The sequence below is a fragment of the Rattus norvegicus genome, chromosome 3 (assembly GCF_021556685.1).
Source record: "Rattus norvegicus strain SHRSP/BbbUtx chromosome 3, alternate assembly SHRSP_T2T, whole genome shotgun sequence".
NCBI lineage: Eukaryota > Metazoa > Chordata > Mammalia > Rodentia > Muridae > Rattus > Rattus norvegicus.
In genome coordinates, this window is record NC_141536.1 from 104,957,018 (window position 1) to 104,966,823 (window position 9,806).

The following is a 9,806-nucleotide window of genomic DNA, read 5'->3' on the forward strand; positions in this document are numbered from 1 at the left end:
CGCTGTCTGGTCCGCAAGGTGCCACCCGGTGCCACCCAGTGCAGACATGGGCCAGTTGACACTTAAAAGGACAGATGAGGCAGGAAGGACAGTGTACATCGCTTGGGGAGGAGCAGGCATTCACAGCTTCAGACTTCTGCATGGATGGGGTCATCCTTGTATCTCCTCAGGGCACACACCCTCCATCCATGCCGTGGCAGAGTAGAATGGTCGCATCATCAATGCTCAGCTTAGAGTCAAAGACCTTAAAGTTCTCAGCAATGTGTGCTGGTGTCACAGGCTTGGGGATTGACACCAAGTTCTTTTTTGTGGGATACCTGTTAGCACCCAGACTATAGTTTCATTCTACTTGGCTGCAATTGCCCCATTGGGGTCCTCCAGGAGAGAAGCGTCTTTCAGGCTTCATCCAGGGTCTGTCAAGGTCACCATAATGTTTTTTGCAATGGCAGCACTGAGTCACTTTCTCCTGAGTTAGGTGCAGGTGGCACTCAATCTGATGAACCTCACGCTCCTCTCAATCTGAAGACACCAACTGCTTTCACTAACTCTTCATGCTTTAGTTGATCGGTGGCTGTCCAAGAGGCCCCAAAATCAGAGTCACTGAAAGTCACGTTTCCTGATGCATCCAGTGGGGAATAGTCGGGTCCAGGCTTGCAGCCTGCTGGCCAATGAAAACGGCAAAGGTCCAGGTGGCAGAGCTGTAGGTCACTGAGTGTCGCCTGGCCGGCTCCTTTCACCATGTTCTTGTCATGGACCGTGAATCACAGCTTGCTGATGTTGAAGAATTTCTGGGGTTTCCTACCTGTTCCTCGTATGTCTCTAGGAGGACCATGCCCACTGCCTTCTCATTCTGATACGCCTGGGCACAGTCAGTGTAGCAGTACCCAATGTCAATAGCAACCTTCACTGTCACTTGGCCAAGAGGGGACATCCGGGTACCCAGACCTAGACAGGCCAGATGGCTAGCCGTGACTGCTGCATGTTACTCACCCTAGCCCACAACAGTGGCCCTGCCTTCTTAAGAGGAGCACATGGAAAGAATGATTTTGAGAAACCTAGGCATGGGCTGGAAAGACGGCTCAGCAGTTAAGAACATCTGTAGCTCTTGCAGAGGAACTGGATTCAGGTCCTTGTGCCCAGAGGGCAGTTCACAACTTCAGTAACTCCAGTTCCAGGGATCCAATATCCTCTTCTGGCCTCTGAGGACCCCAGGCACACATATAATATATACACACACAGGCAGGCAAAATACTTATACACATACACCAAGATAAATCTCTTTCTAAAAGGATTTAAAAACCTAGTCATGAGCCAAATGTGGTGGTACACGTCTTCAATTCCAGCACTTTGGAGATGGAGGCGGGAGGGAGGTTGTGGTTTTAGAGCTAGCCTGGGCTAACTAGCAAAACACTGGCTCAATTTAAAAAAACAAAAACAAAAACAAAAAAGAGTGACCGTTCCCGGCTTGGCAAGTTTGTGTCTCATGTCTGCCTATCAGTGGTTGGAGACAAAGGATAGGAGCCCTGATATGCTGAATTATTTAATAAAATGAAATGATGCCCATGTTTTTTGTTAAAATCATTGTCATTTTTTGTTAAAGTTATTACTAAGGGAACTGGGTAGATGTAACAACTCATTCAAAGGAAAATACTAGACACGTTTATAAACCAGAAGTTCAGAGATGCATTTGTAAGAGCAAGTGAAGTTGAATCTTGCACAGATGGGAGCCAGAGCTGTCCCTCCACTCAACAGAGCTTGTCTGTCCAGGCACAAGAATCTTCTGAACTGCTGTGTGTCCTCTTCTACCAAATGAAACAGGCTACAACCCGCTAGCTAGCCCTGAGTGACGTCATATAATCAGGTGCGCTTTCCCGTTGACGAAATGCACCAATCCTTGTCTTGCTTTGAATTTTTAAAAAACATTTGCAAATATATATATATCTTTTGCACATATACATGCATATATAGGTATATACAACACACACACACACACACACACACACACACACACACCCTTTGGGAAACGAGTTATTTTTTTTCTTATAATTCATTTCTTCTCTGAAAAGTGGGACAGAATTGAAGCCACTGGTCACCAGATGTACAGTCCAGCAGCAGCAGGTGTTCCCTTCCCAATTGCTCTAATAGAGCAGGATGTCCACCCCACCCAGAAGTGTGGTGTGACCATCTCAAGATACAGCAGGGCTTGAAGCTGTCATACAGTGGGGAAACGCTAGATAATAATGGCCAAAGGAAGCCACCAAAGAGATCACAAATCCACCAAGCAAGTTGGCTGGAGCTCAGGATCTACTTGGGATTTTGTATTCCTCTGCATGGATCTTGTTTGATCGCTTGCGTGGATTTCTGAGGAAATCAGGAATGGAGACAGAATCACGTAGCTCAAGCCAGCCTCGAATTCCCTAAGCGTGGAGAATGGCCTTGATCTTCTACCTCTCCTGCTTCCGTCTCCTGAATATGTGCTCAGTTTTATGCAATGCTGGGAATCAAACCTAGCACTTTGCTGTCTGAGCTACGTTTCTAGCTTCCTTTCCTTAGGTTCTTTCTTTCTCTGTTCCCTACTCACCCACCAACCCACCGTGTGTGTGTGTGTGTGTGTGTGTGTGTTAGGTGAGGATTGTTTGTTTTTTTCTTTGAATTTCTTTCACTTTCGTTTCTGTCCATCATTTTGTATATTCTGCCTTTACTTGACTGAATCTGAACCTTAATTTCCTCACAAAATGGAGATGTCATGAACCATGGAAGTGCCTGCCTCCTGGAGAGGAGTGAATAGTCTATCAGATCATGCACTGTTATGGCTCCAGTCACCCAGACTAGAGGTGGCTGCCCCAGTTTCCCACCTGTAAAACAGAAGCACAGTCTCACAGATGTTGTGCCTTATAGGGACTGTCCTCAGGGCCGAGGTGCCTGTTTGCAGTTCTACTCTGAATAGACCTAGGATTCTGAGCTGCCTCACCCAGGCTCGGTGAACTGAATTTGGAGTGAGCTGAAGACGAAGAAGTAGATGGCTGAAAGGAAATACAGAATGGCACTGGGCTGGCCTGGGCTCAGGGTGACAGATGAAGTCCAAAGACCTGGAGACCTCGTGAGTCAGTGGGAAGAGATTAGCTCTGGTGAGAAAGGCACTGCAGGGGAAGTCAGAGGGAGAAGAGAATGTGTTCTGGAAGCCTGGGTGTTCCTACAAAGAGTAACTACACTGGCATGTTGGCATACATTCTGGCCAGGTTGCCACTCAAAGCTGTTCATTCCTACTCTTTTCTCCAGTCAGTCAGTGTTGGTTGTGCACATGTAGGAGGCTCCCTAATTCTGGGAGCTCATTGCTCCTACCCTGCCCTCTTCCCCAGAGTGGAGTGATGCATTTTAATCCTATCCCCAGTACCCTACAGAGACCATGTGAACAGCTCCACTTGGGGTTCAGAGTGCCTGGGGTTGTCTTGGTCCCTCATTTTTCTGGATCTTTTCCTACCCTCAAAGGGTTGTTTTCCAGTTGCAAGGAGATGATTCCACCATCCTGTAAGGACTTACACCAGTTCCTAAAGTCACTTCTACTTCTGTTAACTCAGAGGTTATGGTACCACATGTCTGCAATCCTAGCACTGCAGAAGCAAAGGAAGACAGATGCAAGCTGAAGCCATTTTGATCTGGCCAGTGAGTGCCAGGCCAACCAGACGCTTTCGGAAGTACAGTATCTGTCCCTGAAGCCCCTCGGAGGTTTAGGAAGTCTCTAGAGTCTCCAGATACATGCCATTAGCACTGCCCTTCTTGCCCCATTAGACACAGCAGAGGAGCCCCCCCCCTCCCCGTGTCTTCCAGCAGCTCTCCCCGCAGCTCAAGTCTCCCAGGGACCCACCTGCAGTACTCCTCGTGGCCAGCAGGGGACGGCATAGCATCAATGGACAGGTGCAGCGGTAGGGGTCCAGGGTCTCCTAGAGCTTGGATAATTATTTATCTTAGTTAGACAAGACTATCCTAGATTGTGGGCTTTATCTTTACAATATGCTTCAGGAGGGGGTCTGGGCTTTCTGGGGAACAAGGGGATTCACTGAACAGGGACTTACCAGGAACCCCGTGTTGCAAAGAACTCACGGTGTGAGTATCTAGAACAGACCTGTCTCTAAGAGAGGGAATAATTTGATTGAACGACATATTTACTGAGAAATTACTAAGCGCCAGGCTCATTTCTAGGCACTTTACCTGTGTTCTCTGGAGTCCTCCTAACATTCCTGGGACTTGAATATTTCATGCCCGCTATCACTAAAGCACCAAAAAGGGGTTAAATTACACCAAGGGGAAGTAGGGACTGGACCTTCAGGGCCCAGTGTACAATGTCCCTGTGTCAGGAAAGAGTATATGGATAGATCCAGGATGGAACACACACCAGGGACTGGACCTTTCAGACATCCAGAGTCGACCATAAAGATGGCGGAAGGGAGAGAAGGCAGAAAACTGCGCTCTCTGTCTCTCTGTCTCTCTCTGTCTCTCTCTGTCTCTGTCTGTCTCTGTCTGTCTCTGTCTGTCTCTGTCTGTCTCTGTCTGTCTCTCTGTCTCTCTGTCTCTCTGTCTCTCTCTGTCTCTCTCTGTCTCTCTCTGTCTCTCTCTGTCTCTGTCTGTCTCTGTCTGTCTCTGTCTGTCTCTCTGTCTCTCTGTCTCTGTCTCTCTCTGTCTCTCTCTGTCTCTGTCTGTCTCTGTCTGTCTCTGTCTGTCTCTCTGTCTCTCTGTCTCTGTCTCTCTCTGTCTCTCTCTGTCTCTCTCTGTCTCTGTCTGTCTCTGTCTGTCTCTCTGTCTCTCTGTCTCTCTGTCTCTGTCTCTCTCTGTGTCTCTGTCTCTGTCTCTGTCTCTCTCTCTCTCTCTCTCTCTCTCTCTCTCTCTCTCTCTCTCTCTCTCTGTCTAGACCCACATTCCAAGGTCATGTTACACTCCGAGAAAAAAATCCTGTCTCCGGAATCACCAAATCTTAAATTCTAGGCTCCACGCAGCGCATTCTAGTTGTGTTTCCAAAGGAAAGTCACTTTTTAATGAAGACTTACTGATTGTGTGTGTGTGTGTGTGTGTGTGTGTGTGTGTGTGTGTGTGTGTGTGTACACGAGTGTTTGGCCTGCAGGTAAGTCTGTGTAATACGCATGCAATACCCACGGAGGCCAGAAGAGGGCATCAGATCCCTGGAACTGGAGTCACAGATGGTTGTGAGCTGCCCTGTAGATGCTTGGAATAGAATCTGGGTTTTCTAGAAGATCCGCAGGTGATCTTAAGCAATGAGTCATCTCTCCAGCCCACGAAAGTCGCTTTTACTTATTTCTCTTCTTTTAAATAATTATTTATTTTATGTATGTGAGTACACTGTCTTCAGACACCAGAAGAGGGCATCGGATCCCATTACAGATGGTTGTGAACCACCATGTGGTTGCTGGGAATTGAACTCAGGACCTCTGGAAGAGCAGTCCATGCTCTTAACCGCTGAGCCATCTCTCCAGCCTTGTCACTTTTATTTCTAAGAGCTTCCATCTCAGCTGGAAATGGGAAGGTCTTCCTCACTGGGGTGAGTTAAATGAGAACTGTAGAAAGATGCCCCAAAAAACAAGCCCCAGAGAAGCCGTGTGTCAGTGTCCTCACCCCCTGCTACTCAAACAGTACTCAGAGCACAAATAATCGGTCCTCCAAAGCCCCACCCTTCACCCTATAGAACAAAATGTTACTCTCCTCATTACCTCACTTTCCTCCCCTCTGTGCCAGTTAGCTACCTCACCCTAACACATTCATCACGAGTCTCAAATGCCCCGCCTCCCTGCTTTTTTTTTAGCTCATGCTTGTAGGGAACAGAGGGACACCCAAGTGAAATCCTGACTGAATGAGTATCGCTAATGTGGGGATACCCATGTCAAGGATTATAGACTCAGACCCATAGAAAAATAGCAGTCTCCATCTCCTGCCAGGGTGGGCCTCAGAGGGAACTGGGAAAAGCCTTCACTTCTGGTCCATGTGTGGATGTTGACAGTGCATACAGAAATGTTCATCATAGCTTTATCCCACCAACACCTCCATGTTCAGGGCCTTAAGAATGTTCCTCTACAGAGACCGGACCTGCCGAATTAGCTAGACTTGATCCAGTATACATTAATCTTGCCTCCTTGCTTATCTGTCTGTATTAACATCGCCTCCTCCTTCAGCCGTACACGGTAACTTCCTGTTCAAGTCTATATAATAGTCACTGAGCTTCCAGAGCGCTGTGGTTTCTCCATCCAAGAGCCCGGTCCACCCAGCCCAACTTCCTGTATGGTATGTCTGTGTGTCTGTCTTTTTGTCATTCCCTTGCTGTCCACCTCAAGTCAAGTCCCAAGGACTTAACACATGCTTACGTTGAACATCATTCCCCTGCCTCTGCCTTTTGAGTACTGAGAGTGTTCTTCTGCACCTAGCTCTCACTCTCTCTCTCTAAGAAACAGGCAATGCTGGGTGAAGGAGAGATTTGAATGTGGCACCTCAGATGCCAGTGTTTGGGGGAGATACATAGGATTCCCTGTAGCCTACAGACTGTACCCCATAAACAGCCCCTGGTCCCATGTGTCTTGTACAGAAGCAGGGTTGGGGCAGCGCTCATGCAGGGTGTACCACGCACCGTACAAAGGAAACTGAGGCCAAGTCAGGGATGCCTGGTTGTTATACAAGCAGCCCTGTCCAGAGTACCCTGCCATGTGAAGGCTCTTGCTCCCCTCCCGGCCTTTTTTGCCCTACGCTGTTAGTGGGTGGGAGTCAGGGTCCTTTACTGATGATGTCTGGGGTCCCAAATTTATTTGTTTGTTTTCAAGGCAGGTTCTTACTGCATAGCTCTGGCTGTCCTAGAACTCACTATGGAGAACAAGATGGCTTGGAACTCAGGAGATCTACCTGCCACTGCCTCCCGAGTGCTGAGATTAAAAGAGTGTGCTGCCATGCCTGAGGGTCCCAAGTTTAAACTTTCCAGCTTGAAAGGAAATGGCAGGAAATAATTCACTGAGGATTCCGGTACAGATCACTCCCCGGGCTAACTCCCAAAGCGAGAGATACTCTCGTGTAATCACTCAACCTCAGTAGACCACTCTGAGAGGTGAACAGGTGCAGATTTATTCAGGGAAAACAGACACAGAAGCAGACTGCCCATCTGATGGAGCCTAGAAATTATGTCAGTGGATCACAAACCAGCTGAGTCACAAGACTAGAACTGGAAACACAAAGGCCCCTGAAGATCTTTCTAGTCCAACCTTTTACTTTTCTACTATTCTTTCGGGGGTTGGGAGCAGGGGTTGGCTGACTTGGTTTGTGTTTTTGTGTTTGTGTTTGTGTTTGTTTTGTTTGAACTGGGTTTCATTAGGCAGCCTTGGCTGTCCTGGAACTCACTCTGTAGACCAAGCTGGCTTCAAACTCAAGAGACCTGCCTGCCTCTGCCTCCCAAGTGCTAGGATTGAGGATGTGAACCACTGCACCCGGCTTCCTCCTAGTTAACAGAATTCTTAGGAAAACAGAATGGGGTTCAGAAGGAAGAGTAGACACTGGGAGCCTTGAGGCCCAGGACTGAGGAGTAACTGCCCTTCACACACTCTGAATCCCCTCCTTCTTAGGGTAGCCAGGATGGAGGCTTAGGCTCCTTTCCAGGAGACAACTCAGGTTGTCTCGGGGCAGGTGGGCCTGTAGGTCAGCCTCAGCCACCACTGGGAAGGAGAAGAGGCAGTTGCAGGCCTCACACCACAGGCGCCAGGCCACAGATTAGAGGCAGCTTCCTGCTTGGCTCTTGTCCAAGGCCATTTCACAATTGGGGGAAGAGTGCAGGGCTGAGAGTACCAGGTTACTGCTCTCCCCACCCCCACTCCAGCCCTTCTCAGGCCCCCTAGGGAGCATGGGCCAGGCCCTGCTGCGAGTTCAGAGTGAAGAGAGTTGCAAGAAAGGAGACAGAGGCTGGAAACATTTGCAGACCCTCGAGAATGGGATGGAGGGGCACTGCCACCTCTCTCCCTCCTCCCTCTCTGACCACCTGCAAACACTTACACAGCAGGGCTCCTTTTAAGGGTGGAGTGGTCAGCTCAGGTCATTCCCATAGCAACTCTCCTGCTGAGTCAGAGGGGTGCCTGGACAGCCAGGGGCCCATAAGTGCCACAAGAAACAAGGTCATGGTCAGCTTCCCATAAGGAGACAAAGTGCCTGGCAGACAGCATGTTCCACAGAAGAACGTGGTTCTTCATTTCAACATGCCTGAGGCCAACTGGCTCAGCTGACTGAATTCAGGCAGGAACCAAGACAGAGACATAAACGTGTGCTCAAGATTCACTGTGCCCTTGTTTATGTGGTCAGCTTTGTGCTGGTTCTGTGTGGGATTGAAGTAGGAGGCAGTGATAAAGCACCCAGAGTCTCCTGTCTGTCAGTCTTGAGGAAGAGACAGAACAAACCTAGGTGAAATGTCAAACCACAAGACAAGGCAGGAGGAGGCAGGGCCCATACTGGCATGCTACATGGTCAAGGAGAGCCACTAAGCAGAGAGAGACAGCCTGTGTGCAAATCTCAGGAAGAATGAACCAGAGGGAGACAGAGCAGAGAGAATCAGGCTGTGCAGAGAAGACAAGAGAAATCTTTCCCACAAGGAAAGGAGAAGGGGACAGGACTGAGTGAGCACATCTGGGGGACAAGGACCTGCTTCCCCAAGAGAGCTGGTGTGCCTTGAAGCCAAACGTGGCCAGCCATACACAGCTTCCTTGTTGAGACCTTTTTTTCCTAAAGCTGGCTCCCAGGTATCCACGGGAAGTGTCTGAGGAAGGTTACAGTTTAGAGGGTGAGTGTGTGTGTGTGTGTGTGTGTGTGTGTGTGTGTGTTTGTGTGTGTGTGTGTGTGTGTGTGTGTGTGTGTGTGTGTGTGTGTGTGTGTGTGTGAAGGCCAGGGAGACCAGTCTCTCCATCGCAGGAAGTGCTCTGACAACAGGAAGCAGCTGCAACATGCTCCAGGGTCCTACTAATGTCTCTCACTCGCCTACACTGACTGTTGTCCCCCGCCCCCACCTCTCACCCCCACAGAACAAACTGTTCTTCAAGAAACTCTGGGGACAGAGGGTTCACACCTGCTCCCAGGTCTGTTTGGGTAAGTCTTCATGAGCCCAGACTGAGAGCCCAGTAGAGCCCGGCTCAGCTCAGCCTTCCTCTCTCTCCCACTATCTCCTCCCACCCCAGACCCAGGTACTGTACACTGGGACACGGAAGCCCAGACATTAGCTCCGGGAAAACTGGAAGAAAACACCTCATCCTGGGACTCTCAATAGTGTCTCCAAGTAGGCCTTAAACTTCAGGCCTCAGACTCGGAAGTCGGGCTGCTTGGCCATGAGAAGGAATCAAAGCACTGAGTTCTAAGCTGCACTCTCATTAATCAGTCCTGTGGTATTGGACCAGTTGCTTCCTGTCTGGCTCCTGTTTCTTCCTCTGCAACACGAGAAATTGGGATTGATGGATTCTAGGGTCCCTTTCGCTTTAAATTGTGCAGCTTCGATGTTCTGAGACTACTTTAGGGTGCTCACAGGGACTGGAGCTGAGAGGAAAATCAGGATCAGACTCCAGCTGAGGTCCATGTAGAGTAGAAATGAGCTCAAGGGGCTAAGTACAGCTTAGGAGCCATTACTATGCTAGCAGAGGGGCTGAGTGCCGTTCCCGGCGCTCACATCAGGTGAATCACAGCCTCTATAGCTCCAGCCCCAGGGACTCTGACCCCTTCTCCTGAACCCCATGGGCACCTGAACTCACAGACACATAACCACACACACAGACACATACATGTATATATAA

At 49.2% G+C, this 9,806-nt stretch overlaps 1 pseudogene; it reads right to left on the reverse strand.

The window, feature by feature from the left end:
• Positions 1-128: 128 nt before the first annotated feature.
• Akr1b1-ps6 (aldo-keto reductase family 1 member B, pseudogene 6) lies at positions 129-3,900 on the reverse strand (annotated as a pseudogene).
• Positions 3,901-9,806: the final 5,906 nt, after the last annotated feature.